The following is a 20,508-nucleotide window of genomic DNA, read 5'->3' as shown; positions in this document are numbered from 1 at the left end:
ACACTCTGATAAGGATGGGAACTAGATCAGGCTCATCCGCACCCAAGTCCTAACTTTGGTCACAAAAAAAGGGAAGAGATGCAGAGGTGGGGGTCATTTCCTCGCCTGTTTTCAAACTTCACCGTTTGCGGAGCGCTCTGGAGACGCGAAGCTTACAACAATAGAATGTAGAAGGGGTTTGGATGGTGAGGCGGGGTTCCAGCAAATTGATAGAAGTCCGGCAAGTTTTCTTGGGCTGGGGTCCGATGGAGGAAGCCACAGGTTCCAGACTGTCAAGAGTTGCGCAGATGAAGCAGAAGGGGCCTAGACCATTAATTGGGAGCCTTCTCCTTTCACCTTCCTGGTTTGGTTCAGTTTCATGACCCACCCAGAATGACCTATTGCTATCTTCAGGATCCATCCTCTCTTCGGTGGTGGCGACCGCCCCCACCCCCCATCCCCTGGCCTATTTCATTGAGTTTGAATAGAAAGGGGACTTTGAACAGGCAGAACTACCCTAACCTAGCCCTCCGCCCCGCCTTTTGTGTTTTAACCTTTTGTTTCTATCGGCCACACCCCGCCCAAAAGAGCGGCGGCCCTATTCTGCGTCTCTGCTCTGCGGGGAATCAGCGCAGGCTGCGCGGTCCCTCTGGTTAGTGGTGAAGGGCGGCTTCCTAACTTTGTTTCCCAAGTCCCTTAACTTCCGAAAGCTTTTGGGTTGGTTCTTGCTCACTAAGTCAACATCTTCACTTTATATGAAATTTCTTTTGCTGCTTTTCTACTTCGTTCCAAAAGTTGTTTATCCCTACCAGTCACTTGCGTACCTAAAAAAAAGATAACTTAGAGATCTAAGTTGGGGTTTTTCCAAAGGCCAAAGTTCGTTTTATCTGTCGGATGTCTTAAAATATGACTCTGTCTTGATTCTACGACACAAAACCAGCCCCATCATCTTCAGGTATGTTTTGTGGGATGGGTCCAAATACCAAGGTAATTTATCACCTTCTCCACTCTCTTCCGTGAGCACAATTCCTGGAGGTGCCCCTCAAGCTCTTGGAGCCACTCTCAACAAGACAAGGGGAACGCCATCGAAGCCATCCTGCCGCTGCTGACTCCAGGAAGCACCCTCACAATGCGGTGACTTCTGAGAGTTACCATTCTAAAAGGTGCCAGGGCTGTGGAGCTTTGAATTTTCGTGTCAAAGACTGAAATGAGTTAAGACGACAGAAAACTAACCTTTATAAATTCTCATTGTATAGGTGTCATTACCAGTGGCTCCAAGTGTCGTGTCATGCTTAGCCGGAGTACTTCCTACTGATCAATCCTTCGAATTGTTCTTATTGGATATATACTTTTACCAGCCAGTGGCTTGGAGATGCCAGGACCTCAGCCAGTTAGCCCTGGACAAAATACCATCAACTTCTTCCATTGGAGTTTCTTCAGTTAAATTGTTGGAATTTTTGACAAGGTTCTCTTTATGTGGATTATTATAAGTGTGATAACTCGGGACTCTCCACTTATGGAAGGTATGTTGCTTAGACACTCACCAGCACTTCATTTCGGGCCTCATACTAATGTCACTGGAGAACTGTCTCCTTGTTTTGAGTTGTTGCCTGACCAAGTGATTTACGACTTCTTGTTCCCTTCTCGGGGACTGTGTTTTGTAGATAGTTTGTCAGGTGGAATGATGATTTGAGAGTGTCTGATGAAAGTTTATTGATTTTTACCATGTGTCTGTCAATATCTGCACATATAATGAATGTTGATTTATATAGATTTATTATTATTTTATGTCAGTAATGGGTCCAGTATCTTCAACAGTCCATGCCTTATTTTAGTTGTGCCTGATTTTCTCCTTAAATACCACAGTGGATATTCTATTTTAACAGAACTTAAAAGGCTTGCATCATTATCATCATTATTATTGTTATTATTATTTGCATTTTGACAGTTCATTTTGGTAAACAAAATCCACCAGTGACCCCAAATAAATAAATTTCTAATGGCAGAGTGACAACATAAAATGCAGTGAGTTCTCTTAGAATAGCAAGTTTCGTCATGCAAAAACCAAAGGGCACCAGGGTTTCTTTAACCTTCATGGCAGATTACCAAGATTTTATATTTCCTTTTGAATACCTTACCATTAATTTCTGTTGATCTCTGGGAATGCAACTAAAAATTCTCATCATCTTGATGGTGACATAAGGGGTTACTTTTGTACGATATTTCCTGTTCTTGTTGAAGCAGTTTGCTCTGGAAACTCAGAGTTTGGTAAACAAAATAAAATGATAATAATTGGAAATGACTTTATCCCATTATGAGTGAAATAGAATGATTTGGGGATTTCTGTAAAACTAGGCTTCAGAACCCTCTGGTGCTTCTTCTTCTTCTTCTTCTTCTTCTTCTTCTTCTTCTTCTTCTTCTTCTTCTTCTTCTTCTTCTTCATCTTCTTTATCATCTATAAAATTGAAGATGTAAACAAACCCCTGCAGTTCTTCATCTCGAAGATGCTCTACTCTGTGGGCTGTTGCTTGTAACTTAGGTGTGTCTTTGGTTGTGAAGTTTATTTTCTTGCTGATAAACAGGAGAGGGCTGCATTGGAGCCCTGTGCTCATCGCTGCGTTTCAGCACTGCAGAATTCACCTTCAGCAAAATGTGCCAGACAGCGGCGGCCGTGCTCTCTGTGCTTATCTGCTCCAGTATTTTTCTGGACACAGAGCAGACAGAGTTACTCTTTTTTTAAAAAATTTTATATTTACCTATTTAATGTATATGAGTGCTCTTTTCTCTTGTACACCTACATGCCAGAAAAGGGGATCAGATCATATTGTAGATGGTTGTAAGCCACCATGTGGTTGCTGGGAATCGAACTCAGGACCTCTGGAAGAGCAGTTAGTGCTCTTAACCTCTGAGCCATCTCTCTAGCCCCCAGACAGAGTTACTCTTAAGAATATTACCCATCTGAAGTTACTATTTTGGATTTTGGTGTAATGGCCACCTGGTGTTGGCCTCCAGGGTTTAGACTCGGGCTTTGGAATGAGTCCCATCCCAGACAATACTCTCTGTGACATCTTGCCTCTGTTGCATGATTTGCTTGGGACTCAGTTTTGTCATTTGTAAGTTAGGCAGGCCCCCTAACACCTGTCCGATAGCACTGTGGTGAGAAACATATAGGTAGGTCTAGGGGTGTTCTTCAGTTGTAGAGTTCTTTCTTAGCATGCATGAGACCCTGGATACAATTGCTAACACTACAAATCACAAAAGAACCCCAAGAGTATATATGTATGAAAAAAAAGTAACAGGGGGCTAAGCATTAATAAACAATATTACTGTTAGCTTCTTCAATGAATTAGTGATGTTTGAATGACTCAAACTTTCTTAACTGGCTTACAAACCATGGCCAACAGAACTATTCACTAAAGTAATCACAATTAATTTGGGCAGGAGTGTGCACATGCATGAATGTGCATTTCACTAAGAACATATTCTGTCCAGTTCTGTTATCCAATCCACTGCATGGTAACTTGCAAGCATTACTATGAGCTAGCCTGCTGCTAAGAGGCCTGCTTCATCCTTGAAAGAGTGGTTCTTCATCCCCATGTAGAATGTCTGTCAGTTGCAATGATAGTGACTTCCAGAATTAGTTTACTCAGATTCTCTCTTTTGTTTGTACATTTATTTATTTATTCTGTGTGTTGGGGTGGGCATGTGTGCGTGTGTGCATGCATGTGTGTGTGTGTGTGTGTGTGTGTGTGTGTATCAGTCTAGGGTATCTTGCAGGAATTCCTTTCTTTCAGCTTGCAGTTGGCTGGGGAGCAAACTCAAGTCATCAGGTTTAGCGATAGATAAGCCAGGCCTTTATTGGATGAGCCATCCCACCTGCCTGGCTTACTCAAATTGTCTACTTTGAAAGCTGTTAATGATGAGTGGTTTTGGATATAGCTTTAAACTTTGAGGTGTCTGAGGATGTAACTCAGTTCACATAGTGCTTGCCAGAGCTATGTAAATCTTGTTTGGGGACTCATTCCTGTAACCCCAACACTCACCTGAAGGACGGGAAGTTCAAGGTCATCTTTCACTACCAATTTGAGTTTGAGGCCAGCCCAATGTACATGAGACCTTGCCTTAAAAAAAAAAAAAAAAAAATCATTAGTCAGCTAAAATACAAACACCGTGGCTTAATGGCTTAATGGAAATCAAGAATTCATACATCTTCTGATTGCAGTGTTCACCGAATGGTCTTTATTTAGAGAGAAATCAGGTTTGTGGAAAAGGTGCTCAGTAGAACAGCAGTTCTTTCTAAAATGAAAGTGCACACCTAGGATTTTCATTTACTAGATCTGTGCATCAGTAGGTGTGTCTTCTGGATGGGACATTTTACTTGGACAGAGATTACATTCTCTTTCTCTCCCTCTCCCCCTCCCCTCCCCCTCTCTCTCTCCCCCTTTAGGAAGTTTTAGGTAGAAATGCCAAGGTATGGCTTCTCATTTGCAATCTACTATCAGGTAGTTGCCTAGAAATGATAATATTAAATAGGATATATCGAATATGAAATATGTCTGTTAAAGTAGGAAAACACCTTTTAAAAGGTTGTATTCAAAACTGTCAAAACATTCATTTAGTCAGCTGCACACCAGCCACTAATAGCTGGAGATAGTGTCGTAGAGTTTATCTGTGTGCTGGTCTTTGAAATTATTACCAGGTTTACTTAGTGGAGTTTTACACTGTTGGTGTTTAGCACGGATGGGTCTGCATCTACTTAGCTTCTGAGAATCCTCCCAGGTGGCTCCCAATACACTCCTGAAGGAAGCAAGGCTGAGTGTTCACCTGTGCTGTCTGCAAATGGTAACTTTCAAGACCTCAACAGTAAGTGAAAAGGGCTTGCTAGACTTTGGTTTTGAAGTCTGGGAGGTCAGTACCTGGACACTGAGCTGGGCCATGATCTGGACAATGAGATTTTTTATTTTCTCAAAGGCACCTGCTTGTATTTCCAAATTTACTTTGATTCCTTCCTTATAAAATGTTTGTTTTTTAAATTACCTTTATTTATTTATCATGTGTGTATGTGTGCAAGTGCCAAGAGAGTTTGTGAAAGCGGGAGTGGTGGTGCACACCTTTAATCCCAGCACTCAGGAAGCAGAGGCAGGCTGATGGATTTATGTTTGAGGCCAGCTTGGTCTACAAAGTGAGTCCAGTACAGCCAAGGCTACACAGAGAAATCCTGTCTTGAAAAAACTACTCCCCCGACCAAGAAAAATGGCAGCTTGCGAAATTGGTTATTTACTTATTGGATCATCTCCTTGGTCCTGATTTCTTCTTTATGTTCTCATATTTGCTGACTTTTTAAGTACAATTTAATTTTTTTTTTTGAGAGTTATTTTAGGATAGGATATGGTGGTACATGCCTTTAATGCTAGCACTCACTGAGGAAGGCAGAGGCAGACGAGGCCAATCTGGTCTACAAAGCAAATCCAGGATAGCCAAGGCTACATAGAGAAATCCTGTCTCAAAAACCAAACCAAAACAACGACAAAAGACGTACTTTAATCTTATGTGTGTGCACCCACTGGTGTGCATGGCCTGAGGGGACCAGAAGAGCATGTTGTATCTCTGGAGCCCTTGGAAGAGGAGTTACAGGTGGTTTAGTCCCCCTCTCATGTGGGTGCTAGGAACTGTACTTGGGTTCTCTGTAAGAACAGTAAAATTTTCTAATCTTCCCAGCGCCAGATTGGCTGACTTCTAAACTGCCTTCCATCTCTAAGAACTTAGGTGTCATTTCTGTCTGTTGTTTGGACTGGGAATTGATCTTAGGGTCTGGCACTTGCTGGGCGAGCTACCCCCTCAGCCACCTGTCCGTTATTGTCAAAGATACAGATGTGTAGAAGTGTAACGTGAATCTAGGAAGCCTGCATTGTTCATCTGTCCTTTCCTCATTCCTTCTGCTAACTAGCCATCTTGAGTGTATCATGTGTGCCAAGTGAAGTGACAAGCTCTCAGGACACAGATGTGAAGGACATGAGTAAAGTCTTCTGAAGCTTCTCCTGGGGAATGTAAAATATACATTCAAAGGTGGAAGTTGGTATTGAGAAGAATGAAGCAGGAAAGGAGATGGGAGTGAGACAGGAGAGGTTACTGCTTTCTGCAGGCTGACCAGACACGGCCTTATCAGGAAGGTAACCTTGAGGGTGGATAGGAAGGGAGGAGAGGAAAGAGCTCCTGCTATCAGGGCAGGGAACATCCAGGCTGAGGCAGGGGCAGGAGCCTGACTTATCAAGGCAAAGCCATGGGGAGTGGAGGGCACCCATGAGACACAGTAGTAAGATGAGCTGTGGGAAGAAACAGGAATGTGGACAGATAGCAAGGGTCCTTGAAGGACAGAATGCTGCAGTTTATACCAAGGGGACAGGATGCCACTGAAGAGTGTCAGATAGCGGATGACCTGACATAACCAATGTTGTCACAGAGTGGCTCTGGGTGGGGGAATTGAGGTCAGAGCTAACCAGGGAGACTCTTAGGAACTACTGTCCTTGTCCCACTGCCTGGATGGTGGCTGGGACAGTAAGGCAGAGGGATCGTAGAGGGGTGGGTAAGAGCCAAATCATGGGTATATGTCAGGGCTAAGTTTGGAGAGTTTTGCTGGTAGGGTAGATGGGAAATTGAGAAAGAGGGGAGATGCATAGGATTCTGAGACTTCCAGCCTGAGCTCAAGAGGGGATGGAAAGCTTTTAACCAAGGTGAAAGTGAAGTTGCAGGAAGTCTGACCAGTACCTCAGGTAGAACACATCAGGATCCAGGTGTGTGTGTGTGTGTGTGTGTGTGTGTGTGTGTGTGTGTGTGTGAGCACAAAGGCCAGAAAAAGACATCAGGTACCCTGTTTTAATACTCTTTATCCTTTTAATAATTTACTTATTTTATGTATATTGAGGTTTGGCCTGCACATTTGTCTGTGTGAGGGTGTCAGATTTTGGAGTTACAGACAGTTGTGAGCTGCTGTGTGGGTGCTGGCAGTTAAAGTAGGGCCCTCTGGAAGAGCGGTCAGTGCTCTTAAAAGCTGCTGAGCCATCTCGCCAGCCCTTCTTTATTCTCAAGACAGGGTTTTTCTCATTGAAACGGGAGTCACTGTGGAGGCCACGCACACAACCATTCCTGGCTTTTGACTTGTCTTCTGGGGAGTCCAACTCAGGCTCTCACACTCTTACTTACCCAGTAAGCTGTCTTCTTAGGCCAAGATGAAACGACCCTTAAAGTAACTACGTAGTTTAAGATATGTCGTGTTTTCCAGGTAGGCATTTGGAGACATCGTTGGGAGAAATTAACTGCCGTTTAGAACCACGGGTGCATGAGTTCACCAAGGGAGTGAGTGTAGAGCTCCCACATTTAGAAGCAGGAAGATGAGAAAGAAAGACCTTTTCTTGTAAATGGCTTGGCATATTATTGTGTGTGTGCACACGCGTGAGCACGCACACACACACACACACACGCACACACACACACACACACAGGCTGGTGAGGTAGCTCAGCTGGCAAAGTAGGGCCTGAGTTTGATCCTCAGATCTCACATAAAGCAAATTGGGTGTGGTAATAATATGCCCTCATAATCCCAGTAGAGGTAGAGACAGGAAGATCCCTGGATCTTTTTGGCCAGTAAGGCCCAGCTTACTTGATACATTCTAGGCAAATGAGAAGCCTTTTCTTTTTTTCTTTTGCTTTTCTTTTCTTTTCTTTCTTTCTTTTTTTTAAAAACAGGGTTTCTCTGTCTTGTAGCCTTGACTGTCCTGGACTCACTTTGTAGACCAGGCTGACCTCAAACTCACAGAGATCAGCCTGCCTCTGCCTCCCCTAGTGCTGGGATTACAGGCATGTACCACTATGCCTGGCTTGAGAGGCTCTTTCTTAAAAAACAAAACAAAACAAAAGCACCAAACCCAAGATGAACAGTACATGAGGATGGACACGCAGAATTGACCTGGCTCACACACACAGAGTTTATAATCCCATGAATCCTGACTAAAATTTGTCAGTATTTTATAAGGTTTGAAATACTTTCATATTCTTGGTGTGGGGCAAGCTTTTGATGCCAGCACTCAGGGTGCAAAGACAGATAAATCTCTGTAAATTCAAGGCCATAGCGAGTGAGACTGTTTCAATAGAGACAACACATTTCATGTCTATCATCTCAATGGAGCCTCACAGTAGCCACAGTTAGAGAGCCCAATTACGCTCATGTCTTCTTACCTTAGAGACAAAGAAACTGAGCCTCAGAAGTCAGATGGTTCAGCACTCGGGAGGCAGAGGCAGGCAGATTGCTATGAGTTTGAGGCCAGCCTGGTTTACAGAAAGAGTCCAGGACAGCTAAGGATACACAGAGAAACCTTGTCTTGAAAAACCAAAAAAAAAAAGTCAGATGGTTTGTCCAAAGTCACCCAAGTATAAGTCAGAGCTATTGCTGAACTTCAGATCAGTGTCATCCCCCAAAGAGAACATGGTAGTAACTAACTAGGTTCCACTCATGTACACAGTAGGCATAACTCCTCTGTACCCACAGCACATGACTCACAGCAGGGGAAGGGGCGACTCATCACTGTGGTTAGGGAAGACATAACATGCATGACTATTTTAAGCTTGGGCGGATGAGACAAGATACCTGGATGATATGGGGATTTCGTAGCCCCTTGATTCATACTGAGCAGTGAGAAGTTGGATAAGAGATAGAGTGAGTGGCCTGTGACAGATTTTTTTTTCCAGAGGAGACACAACATATAGGTCTGTTCACTTCAAATAGGAAGCCCACAATAGACCAAAGGAACAATTGCACTGAAGTCCAGTTTGGTGATCCAATGAGTTGTTTTTTTTGTTTTTTATTTTTTTTTAATTGGGGTTGCTAGCAGGAATATGGGTAGGTGGGAGTTACTTACAAGCAGTATGGATGACTCAAAAGCAGCCACAATAGCAGAAAGCTCACCCCAACATGGTGAGGGCTCCGGAACACTGCAACCCTGAAATGTCTGCTTCTAACAGGCAGCTCACAGTACAAACACCTCTTTCTTGCTGCAGTTGGCTGCTGGATCTCCATTTTCAGCAATTGTTAACTCCCGGGAGCAAATGTTTCAAGTTGGAGGGAATGGAATGTTGCAATTTGAAAGTTTAGGCCATATAGTTACAAGGGCTAGTTCAAACACAGATGAATTTGAGATTTTTATTTTGGTGTGTGTGTGTGTGTGTGTGTGTGTGTGTGTGTGTGTGTGTGTGTGTGTGTGTGTGTGTAGGAAGGTACATGTATGTGCTTATGTATGTGGAGACCAGAGAATAAACTTTGGATGTTTTTCCTCAGGTGCCATTCTCCGGGTCTTGTTTGTTTGTTTGTTTAGTTGGTTGGTTTTTGCAGACAGGGTTTTTCTATATAGCCTTGGCTGCCTGGGACCAGGCTAGTCTCACAGATACCTACCTGCCTCTGCTTCCTAAGGGCTGGGATTAAAGGCCTGTGTCCTGGTGCCTGGCCTCTGCTTGTTTTGACAGTCTCTCACTGACCTAGGACTCCCTGGATAGGCATGGCTGTTTGGACAGCAGCACTGCGGACTTACCTGTTTCTCTTCAGTGCTGTGATCACAACAGCCCTATCAAAGGTTTTGTTTGTTGGGGGTGGGTGCTCTAAGTGTGGAACTCGAGCAAAGACTTTACCAGCTGAGCCATCTCCCAGACCTGTTTGCTTGATTGTTTCAGGCGGGGTCTACTGTATGTAGCACAGGCTAGACTTGACTTGGTGACCCTCCTGCCTCTGCTTCCTAAGTGCTGGGATCACAGGAGTGTGCCACCATGCCAAAGGAATTAGGTTTGAACAGTGATTATGATGTGGCATCATGGGCAATGTTGCTAGAATATACTTATGCCTGGACATAGACTCAATACCACATGTACATGTTTTAAACATTCCATTTTCCTCAAGCCATGGAAGGGAGGTGTGTCTGAGTCACCTGCTGCCACTGATGCTCTGGGTTCAGCATTTGTGTTTCTATTTTTTGGATTCAAGTAAGAAACCTCCCAATTTAGATCTTACAAAGCAAGGGTTTTCAGGATGTGGTAGCATATGCATGGAATCCCAGCCTTTGGAGGCTGACGCAGGATAAGAGTAAGTTGGAAGACAGCCTGGTCTACACCCAGAGACTTTGGCTTGAGAGAGAACTTTATTTTGTTTTGTGTTTGGATTTCTTCCTTCCTTCCTTCCTTCCTTCCTTCCTTCCTTCCTTCCTTTCTTTCTTTCTCTTTCCTTCTCCTCCTCCTCTCCCTCTTCCTCCTCCTCCTTCTCTTCTTCTTTGACAGGGTTTCTCTGTGTAACCTTGGTTGTCCTGAAACTTGCTCTGTAGACCAGGCTTGCCTTGAACTCATTAAAATCCACCTGCCTCTGTCTCTTGAGTGCTGGGATTAAAGGCATGCACCACCACTGCCTGGTGTGTTTTGATTTCCAACCAAAGGAATTCAAATAGCGCCATCCCTGAGTGCCTAATGGGGTAGCTTTGTGTTACCTTGGCTGCTGGAGACAGGAATATGAATATGAAACTTGCTGTGTAGCCATTGAAGGTCTTGCCCTTTTGGTTCAATGAATATGAAATGCATTTATTTGTCTTTTTTTAATTACATGTGTGTGTGTGTACATGTGTGTGTATGTGTATGCAGACATGTGTATGTTCGCATGTCCATGTGTGTGTATGCGCGCGCGCGCGTGCGCGAGCGCACACGCACATATGTGTGTTGCCATGGCACAGATGTGGACGCCCACAGACAACTTTTTTTCCTTTGGTTCTTCGGATCTAACTCAAGTCAGATTTGATGGCAAGATTGTGTAGCTGCTGAACCAACTTGCTGGCATGGATATCATATACTTTAAAACACATATTAGTGTAAGTACCACCAACACTATTTCAGATCCTTTCCCATAAAGACCCCCCTGTACCAATTGGCAACTTTTGCCCCTAATCATTGGTCCTAGACAAGTACTCATCTTTCTATCTCTATAGATTTCTCTTTCAGAACATTTCATAGAAATGGATTCATACAGTTCCTGGTCTTTTGACTTTGGGGGCTTACCGCAGAGCTAAAGAGGTCATGCATGTGGTGTAATGTGTATGTCTCTATTTCATTTGACTGCTAAGTGGCATTCCACCGCAAGGACATACTCTGATGTGACCTGTGAAGCAGATGGTGGCCCTGTGAGTTGTTTTCAATGTTTAGCTATCTTGAATAGTACAGCCATGAGTAGGTAGCCATATCTTTGCATGGATAGATACTTTCATTTCTCTTGAGCACATATCTAGGTGTTGAGTCAGTGGGTGGTACAGTAATTATATGAAACTTTAAAGAAACTCTTTTCTAAGTTTGTGTCTTTTTTTTTTTCTTTTTTTTTTTATTAATTTATTCTTGTTACATCTCAATGTTTATCCCATCCCTTGTATCCTCCCATTCCCCCCCCCATTTTCCCATTATTCCCCTCCCCTATGACTGTTCCTGAGGGGATTATGTCCCCCTATATATTCTCATAGGGTATCAAGTCTCTTCTTGGCTACTTGCTGTCCTTCCTCTGAGTGCCACCAGGTCTCCCCCTCCAGGGGGACATGGTCAATGTGAGGCACCAGAGTACGTGAGAAAGTCGTATCACACTCTCCACTCAACTGTGGAGAATATTCTGACCATTGGCTAGATCTGGGAAGGGGTTTAAAGTTTACCTCCTGTATTGTCCTTGGCTGGTGCCTTAGTTTGAGCGGGACCCCTGGGCCCAAATCTGCCTATCATATTGTTCTACTTGTAGATTTCTAGGACCCTCTGGATCCTTTTATTTTGCTGTTCTCCCATGCGTCTCTCATTTAGAGTCCCAATAGGATGCCTTCCCCTCTGTCCCAGTTTCCTGGTAAGTGAAGGCTTTCGTGGGACATGCCCCTTGGGCTAGTATGCAGATATAAGTGAGTATATACCATTTGATTCTTTCTGCTTCTGGTTAACTCACTCATTATGATCATTTCTAGCTCAATCCATTTATCCACAAATTTCGGGAATTCCTTGTTTTTAATAGCTGAGTAGTATTCCATAGTGTATATGTACCACAGTTTCTTTATCCACTCTTCTACTGAGGGACACTTAGGCTGTTTCCATGTTCTGGCTATTATGAATAAGGCTGCTATGAACATGGTTGAGCAAATTTTCTTGTTGTGTGCTGGAGCATCTTCTGGGTATATTCCAAGGAGTGGAATAGCTGGGTCTTGAGGAAGCCCTATTCCCATTTTTCTGAGATAGCACCAGATAGATTTCCAAAGTGGCTGTACTAGTTTGCATTCCCACCAGCAATGAAGGAGTGTTCCTCTCTCCCCACATCCTCGCCAGCATGTGGTGTCGCTTGAATTTTTGATCTTAGCCATTCTGATGGGTGTAAGATGGAATCTCAGAGTTGTTTTGATTTGCATTTCCCTGATGACTAAGGAGGTTGAGCATTTCTTTAAGTGTTTCTCAGCCATTTGATACTCCTCTGTTGAGAATTCTCTGTTTAGTTCCAAGCCCCATTGCTCAATTGGGTTATTCGGTTTGGTGGTGTTTAATTTCTTGAGTTCTTTATATATTTGGATATTAGACCTTGTCAGATGTAGGGTTGGTGAAGATTTTTTCCCAGTCTGTAGGCTGTCGCTTTGTTCTCTTGACAGTGTCTCCTGCCTTACAGAAGCTTCTCAGCCTCATGAGGTCCCATTTATTAATGGTTGACATTAAGGCCTGGGCCGTTGGTGTTCTGTTCAGGAAGTTGTCTCCTGTGCCAATATGTTCCAGGCTCTTTCCCACTTTTTCTTCTAAGTGGCTTAGTGTCTCTGGTTTTATGTTGAGGTCTTTAATCCACTTGGATTTGAGTTTTGTGCAAGGTGACAAATATGGGTCCAGTTTCATTTTTTTACACATAGACCTCCAGTTAGACCAGCACCATTTGTTGAAGATGCTATCCTTTTTCCATTGAATGGATTTGGCTTCTTTGTCAAAAATCAAGTGACCATATGTGTGTGGATTCATATCTGGGTCTTCGATTCGATTCCACTGATCAACCAGCCTGTTGCTGTGCCAGTACCATGCTGTTTTAATTACTATTGCTTTATAGTACAGTTTGAGATCAGGTATGGAGATTCCTCCGGAGCATCTTTTATTGTACAAGATTGTTTTAGCTATTCTGGGTTTTTTGTTTTTCCATATGAAGTTCAGAATTGAACTTTCAATGTCTTTAAAAAATTGTGTAGTTATTTTGATAGGGATTGCATTGAATCTGTAGATTGCTTTTGGTAGGATGGCCATTTTTTACTATGTTAATTCTCCCGATCCATGAGCAAGGAAGATCACGCCATCTTCTCAGGTCATCTTCAATCTCTTTCTTCAGAGTTTTGACATTTTTTTCATACAAGTCCTTCACTTGCTTAGTTAGGGTAACTCCTAGATATTTTATATTGCTTGTGGCTAATGTGAAGGGTGTGGTTTTCCTAATTTCTTCCTCTGCAAGCTTGTCATTTGTGTATAGGAAGGCTACAGACTTTTTGAGTTAATTTTGTATCCAGCCAATTGCTGAAGGTGTTTATCAGCTTTAGGAGTTCTCTGGTGGAGTTTTGAGGGTCACTTATGTACACTATCATATCATCTGCAAAGAGGGATAATTTGACTTCCTTCTTTCCCATTTGGATCCCCTTGATCTCCTTTTGTTGTCTTATTGCTCTGGCTAGAACTTCGAGTACTATATTGAAGAGATATGGAGAGAGTGGGCAGCCTTGCCTTGTTCCCGATTTGAGAGGAATTTCCTTGAGTATCTCACCATTTACTTTGATTTTGGCTATTGGCTTGCTGTATATAGCCTTTATTATGTTGAGGAAGTGCCTTGTATCCCCGATCTCTCTAAAACTTTAAACATGAATGGGTGTTGAATTTTATCAAATGCTTTCTCTGCATCCAAGGTGATGATCATGTGGTTTTTTATTTTCAGTTTGTTTATATGGTGGATTACATTGATGGATTTCCGTATATTAAACCATCCCTGCATGCCTGGAATGAAGCCTACTTGGTCATGATGAATGATATCTTTGATGTGCTCCTGTATTCGTTTTGCAAGTATTTTATTTAGTATTTTTGCATCTATGTCATAAGAGAAATTGGTCTGAAATTCTCTTTCTTTGTTGAGTCTTTGTGAGGTTTAGGTATCAATGAGACTATGGCCTCATAGAATGAATTTGGTAATTTTCCATCCATTTCTATCTTTTGGAGTAGCTTGAAGAGTATCGGTATTAGCTCGCCCTTAAAGGTCTGGTAGAATTCTGCACTGAAACCATCTGGCCCTGGGCTTTTTTTGGTTGGGAGACCATCGATGATTGCTTCTATTTCTGTAGGGGAAATGGGACTATTTAACTTGTTTATCTGTTCTTCATTCAACTTTGGCAAGTGAACTTGATCAAGAAATCTTCCATTTCCCTTAGATTTTCAAATTTTGTGGCGTATATGCCTTCAAAGTAGGATCTTATGATTCTTTGAATTTCTTCAGTGTCTGTTGTTATGTCTCCCTTTTCATTTCTGATTTTGTTCATTTCAATACTGTCTCTCTGCCTTTTAGTTAGTTTGGCTAATGGTCTGTCTATCTTGTTGATTTTCTCAAAGAACCAGCTTTTGGTTTTGTTGATTCTTTGGACTGTTTTCTTAGTTTCTAATTTGTTAATTTCAGCCCTGAGTTTGATTATTTCCAGGCGTCTACTCCTCTTGGGTGTTTCTGCTTCTTTTTTTTCTAGGGCTTGCAGTTGTGTTGTTAAGATGCTTATGTGCGATGTTTCCAATTTCTTTTTAAAGGCACTTAGTGCTATGAATTTCCTCTTAGCACTGCTTTCAATGTATCCCACAAATTTGGGTATGTTGTTTCTTCATTTTCATTGAATTTCAGAAACTCCTTGATTTCTTTCTTTATTTCTTCTCTGACCCAGGTGTCATTTAGCAGAGAGTTGTTTAGTTTCCACAAATGTGTAGGCTTTTTGTTATTTCTGTTGTTGTTGAATTGCAGCCTAAGAGCATGGTGATCTGATAGGATACAAGGTATTATTTCAATCCTCTTGTATCTGTTGAGGCTTGCTTTGTGACCTACGATGTGATCAATTTTGGAGAAGGTTCCATGGGGTGCAGAGAAGAAGGTGTATTCTTTCTTGTTTGGGTGAAAGGTTCTATAGATATCTGTTAGATCCATTTGACCCATGGCATTGGTTAATGATGTTATTTCTCGGCTTAGTTTCTGTTTCAATGACTTATCCTTCAGTGAGAGTGGGGTGTTGAAGTCTCCCACTATTATTGTGTGGGGATCGATGTGTGGTTTAAGCTTTTTTAGGAGATCTTTTACATATGTGGGTTCCCTTGTATTGGGAGCATAGATGTTCAGAATTGTGATGTCATCTTGGTTGACTTTACCTTTGATGAGTATGAAGTGTCCTTTCTCATCCCTTTTGATTAATTTTGGTTGAAAGTCTATTTTGTTCGATACTAAAATGGCTACACCTGCTTGCTTCTTGTGACCATTTGCTTGGAATATTTTTTTCCAACCTTTTACCCTGAGGTAATGCCTTTCATTATGGGTGAGATGTGTTTCTTGGATGCAGAAGAATGTTGGGTCTTGTTTATGTACCCATTCGGTTAGTCTGTGTCTTTTTATTGGAGAATTGAGGCCATTGATGTTGAGAGATATTAATGACCAGTGACTGTTAAGAGTCTTAATTTGATGTTGTTTCCAGTCGAGCGTTTGTGTAGTTGTGTTTTTGCCATGGGATAGTTATCTATTTCCTGGGTAGTTTTGGTTGTAGCTTGACCCTTTGGGATGGAGTTTTCCTTCTAGTACCTTCTGTAAAGCTGGGTTTGTGGATAGGTACTGTTTGAATTTGTTTTTGTCATGGAATATTTTGTTTTCTCCATCAATGGTTATTGATAATTTTGCTGGGTAAAGTAGTCTGGCCTGGCATCTGTGTTCTCTTAGGGTTTGCAGGATCTCTGTCCAGGCCCTTCTGGCTTTTATGGTCTCTGCTGAGAAGTCAGGTGTAATTCTGATAGGTTTACCATTAAATGTTATTTGGCCCTTTTCCTTGCAGCTTTAATATTTTTTCTTTATTCTGCATGTTTTGTGTTTTGATTATTATGTGGCGGGCAGTTTTTCTTTTCTGGTCAATTCTATTTGGTGTTCTGTAGGCCTCTTGTATGTTTATAGGCATCTCTTTCTTTAGATTGGGGAAATTTTCTTCTATGATTTTGTTGAGAATAGTTTCTGGGCCCTGGAGTCTGATGTCTTCTCTTTCTTCAATGCCTATTATCCGCAAATTTCTTCTTTTCATGGTGTCCTTAATTTCTTGGATGTTTTGTGTCAGGAGTTTTCCAGATTTTGCATTTTCTTTAATGGTTGATTCAATATCTGTGATTGTATCTTCTAGCCCTGAGATTCGTTCTTCCATCTCTTGGATTCTGTTAGAAAAGCTCACCTCTGTGTTGCTCGCCTTCTTCTCTGAGGTCTCACGTTCTCGTTTTTCTTCTGTCTGTGTGTTTATCATTGAATCCATTTTCATTTTCAGATCTTGAACTGATTTTTTGATTTCTTTCATCTGATTTTTTGTATATTCCTGAGTTTCTTCCATTGCCTCTTTATAGGTCTTCAGAGCTTGAATCGTTTTACTTATTTCTTTCATCTGGTTGTTTGCATTTTCCTGCAATTTTTCCAGTTCCACTCTATGTGCTTCTTTTATGTCTCTCACCTGTTTGTCTGCGTCTTCCTGCATTTGATTACGAATTTTATTTGTTTCCTCCATTATCATCCTCATTACTAAGGATTGAGGTCATTTTCTTGTATTTCCGTTGTATTTGAGTTCTCTGGGTGGTTTTCTTTGGGCTAGCTGGAAACTGGAGACGCCATGTTGTTTTGGGGTTTTTTGCGTATGCTTTTTCGTTGTCCTTTAGACATCTTGCCGTCTTTGTTTTTGTTGGGTAGCTTCCAGAGTTGAATGGAGGGTGTCTGACGATAGATTCACTTGTTTTCTTACGATTTCCCTAGGCTGCGAGCTCAAAGCTTCACTGGTGTGGATGTTAGGAGGTTAGCCCTGTTGTTCTGGTCTCTCACAGCCAGTGATCCTCAGTCCCCCTCTGCTGTGGATCCTGCAATTGTTCTGGGTCTCTGAATGAGCGTTGGGTCAGGCCAAGGTATCCACAGCCTTCTGTGTTCCCTGCCAAGTCCAGCCAGGAGCACTGGGACCGAACCACGGGCAGAACTCAGCTAGATTCTCAGGGCCTGAACCGTCTGCCAAGCTCAGCTAGGGATTTTGGGCCCAAAATGCACACAGGGTCCAGCCAGAATTTTTGGGCTGGGACTACGCACCAAGCTCCACTAGGGCCTTTTGGCCCAAAGTGCGTGCTGTGGTCAGTTATTGACTCAGGGCCCGAACTGACCACCAATCTCAGCCAGGAATTCTGGATTCAAACTGTACACTGTGTCCAACCAGAGTCTTAGAGCTGGTGGAACCGAGAGCTCTGTCCAGCCTGTGCCACAGCAGGAGAACTGCGGCTGCTCTGAGTTAGCGCCAGTGGTGGAACAAGTGCTCCGCCCGGACTGTGTCACCGCAGGGGAGCTGCCGCTGAGCTGAGGTGGTGCCTAGGATGGAACCGAGCACGTCACCAAGCCTGCGCCACAGCAGGAGAACTTCGGCTGCTCTGAGTTAGCGCCAGTGGTGGAACAAGTGCTCCGCCCGGACTGTGTCCCCGCAGGGGAGCTGCCGCTGAGCTGAGGTGGTGCCTAGGATGGAACCGAGCACGTCACCAAGCCTGCGCCACAGCAGGAGAACTGCAGCTGCTCTGAGTTAGCGCCTGTGGTGAAACCAAGTGCTCCGCCCGGACTGTGTCACCGCAGGGGAGCTGCCGCTGAGCTGAGGTAGTGCCTAGTGTGGAGCAGCGTGCTCAACTAAGCCTGTGCCACAGCAGGGGAGCTATGGCCACGCTGAGTTAGTGCCTCAGGCAGAATTGTTTGCTGGGCCGGGCCAGTACCCGGGACTCTGGGGCCGAACTGTCCGCCGAGTCCAGTCTGGGTCCAAAGGCTCCACGCGACCCAAATCCTGCCCCGAGTCCCCTCTCCCGCAGCAACTCCCACCAGCCACCACACCAATCGCCTCCACCGGAAGGCTATGAGCTGCAAACCTCAGCCGCTGCTGCTGGTGCCGCTGGTGCTGCTGCCTCTGCCGCTCCGATCAGAGAAAAACCACGCTCCTCCCGTGTGCAGGGGCACGCAGGTCCTCCGCACCCTGGTCCCTCCGCACCGTGGAGCACTCCCGCTGCCGTGATGTTCGGACCTCGGTGTTCCTGGCTCAGAAATCTGTGCAATTCCCTGAATTGTTCACTGGAGCCTCCAAACGCGGTCCACACTGCTCGCCGCCATCTTGGATCCCTAAGTTTGTGTCTTAATCACTGTTCTATTGTTGTGAAGAGACCATGACCAAGGTAATTCATTCTTTCTTTCTTCCTTTTCTTTTCTTTCTTTCTTTTTTGTTTTTGTTTTTAGAGACAGGGGTTCTCTGTGTAATTGCCCTAGCTATGCTGGAATGCTCTTTATACATCAGGCTGGCCTTGAACTCACATTGATCCGCCTGCCTCTGACTCCCGAGTGCGGGGATCAAAGGCATGCGCTGCCACGCCTGGCTGACCAAGCTAATTCTTAGAAAAGAATGCATATAAAGGGAGAGGAAGCCCCCCTCAGGCACAGTCATAGGGGAGGGGAGTAAGGGGAAAATGGGAGGGAGGGAAGAATAGGAAGATACATGGGATGGGATAACCATTGAGATGTAACAAGAATAAATTAATAAAAAAGAAAAAAAAAGAATGCATTTCATTGGGGGCTTGCTTAGAGTTTCAGAGGGTTAGTAACAGGTTATCATCATATGGAATGTATGGTGGCATGCAGCCAGGTATGGTGGTAGTGAAGCAGGTGAGGCCTGTACACTGATCTGCAGGAGAGAGGGAAGAAAAGGGGCTGGCGTGTTGATGTTAAAGCCTCATTGCCCACCTCAGGGACACACTTCCTCCAACAAGGCCACACCTCCTAACTTTTCTAACTTATCTCAACAGTTCACCGACTGAGGAACAAGTATTCAAGTATGTGAGCCTATGGGGGCCATAACTCTGCTTTGTCTTAGTTCTTTTTTCTGAGGGAGGGACATCCATGAGAAAACTTCCCGGCATAACCGTGGAGCCCAGGATAAAATGGAGTTGTTCACAGGGATTGCCAAGAGGCTTAGCTCCCTGGCACAGAGTCCCTAGGCCTCAGCAGGTCTGTAATGCTTGTCCCTGTGTGTTGTCAGAGCAGAAAGGAGTGAGATAGGGGCCCAGCCACCCGCAGAGGGCTCTGTCTCAGCATGACATGCTTCTAAAGCTAACAGACAGAAGAAAGTTGTGTTCTTTGCACAAAATAGTTATGGTATCAATGTTAGCTACAAACTCACAGGGAAGCCATCTATGCCGTTAAGAGTCCGGTGGTTAAAGTGTTTTGCAATCACCACATTAAGCATTTGGGAGAACTAGGTGGGTGTAGGGTTTGAGGGGTGGGTGCCTGTAATCTAAGCACCTGGGAAAAGGGGCAGGACGAACCAGAGTAAAAAACCAGCTTCAGCCACTACCTGATACCCTGTTTCAAAAAAAAATCAACCAGAACCAAATAAAAAAGATCGTAAAACTAATTTTGGAGGACTAACCTGTGTAAACTAGCTGCAAAGCACGGCCCTGGGAGGTGACCCGCGGCTCTGGGAGGTGACCCGAGGCAGGTGCCAATCGGCGTTCTTCTCTTATGAGGCAATGTGTAACATTTAGTATCCCAGTAACAGTTTTTCACAATCTTGAGGCATGCAGGCTCGCAGGCACCAAATCCTTGGCTTAAGATAAGGATATTTAGTCTAGGTTAAGTGTTGGACAGCTTGGCAGCAATGTGAGAGCAATTATTTGAGATTGGATTTTTTTTTTTTTTCTAGTTTTTTTGAGACAAGGTTTCCCTGGGTAGCCTCAGATGTCTTGGACTTGCTTTGTAGAGATCCACCAGCCTCTGCCTCCCCTTTAATCCCTGTGATTACAGGTGTACACCACCATGCCTTTCACCAATCATCAGCTGAGATGGGATTTTTAAAAATAAATATTTTCTTTGCCTTAATGTTTTTGAGGCAGGTGAGTCTGGAACTTACTTTGTAGCCCAGACTGTTCTCAAACTTGTGGCAATCCTCCTGTTCCTGTCTTCTTAGTGCTGGAATTACAGATATGAGCCACCATGTCTGATCTTTTGTAATCTGTTTGCCTTTTATTGAGTTTTGAGGTAAGGGTCTCAAGGAACCCAGGTTAGCCTCAAACTTGCTGTGTAGCCATTGAAGGTCTTGCCCTTTTGGTTCTTATGTGGGGATTATAGGCAACTGTTGTCATGTCAGTTTACTCAGGGCCTTTCTTGTGTTAGGCAAACACTCTCTAACTGAACTATACCCCTGTCCCCCTCTT

The 20,508-nt window shown here is 43.6% G+C and overlaps 1 long non-coding RNA gene across 1 annotated transcript in view; it reads left to right on the top strand.

Moving 5' to 3' along the window:
* The first annotated feature begins 1,307 nt into the window (after nt 1-1,307).
* LOC127209779 (uncharacterized) overlaps nt 1,308-20,508 on the top strand; it is a 182,594-nt gene continuing 163,393 nt past the window's right edge. Inside the window, exon 1 of the long non-coding RNA XR_007833247.1 lies at nt 1,308-1,502. This is a non-coding gene — a long non-coding RNA (uncharacterized LOC127209779). The remainder of the gene's footprint in view (nt 1,503-20,508) is intronic.

The sequence above is a fragment of the Acomys russatus genome, chromosome 3, assembly GCF_903995435.1.
Source record: "Acomys russatus chromosome 3, mAcoRus1.1, whole genome shotgun sequence".
Taxonomy (NCBI): domain Eukaryota; kingdom Metazoa; phylum Chordata; class Mammalia; order Rodentia; family Muridae; genus Acomys; species Acomys russatus.
Note: the sequence above shows the minus strand (reverse complement) of the source record. Positions and strands in the feature narration are given on the sequence as shown.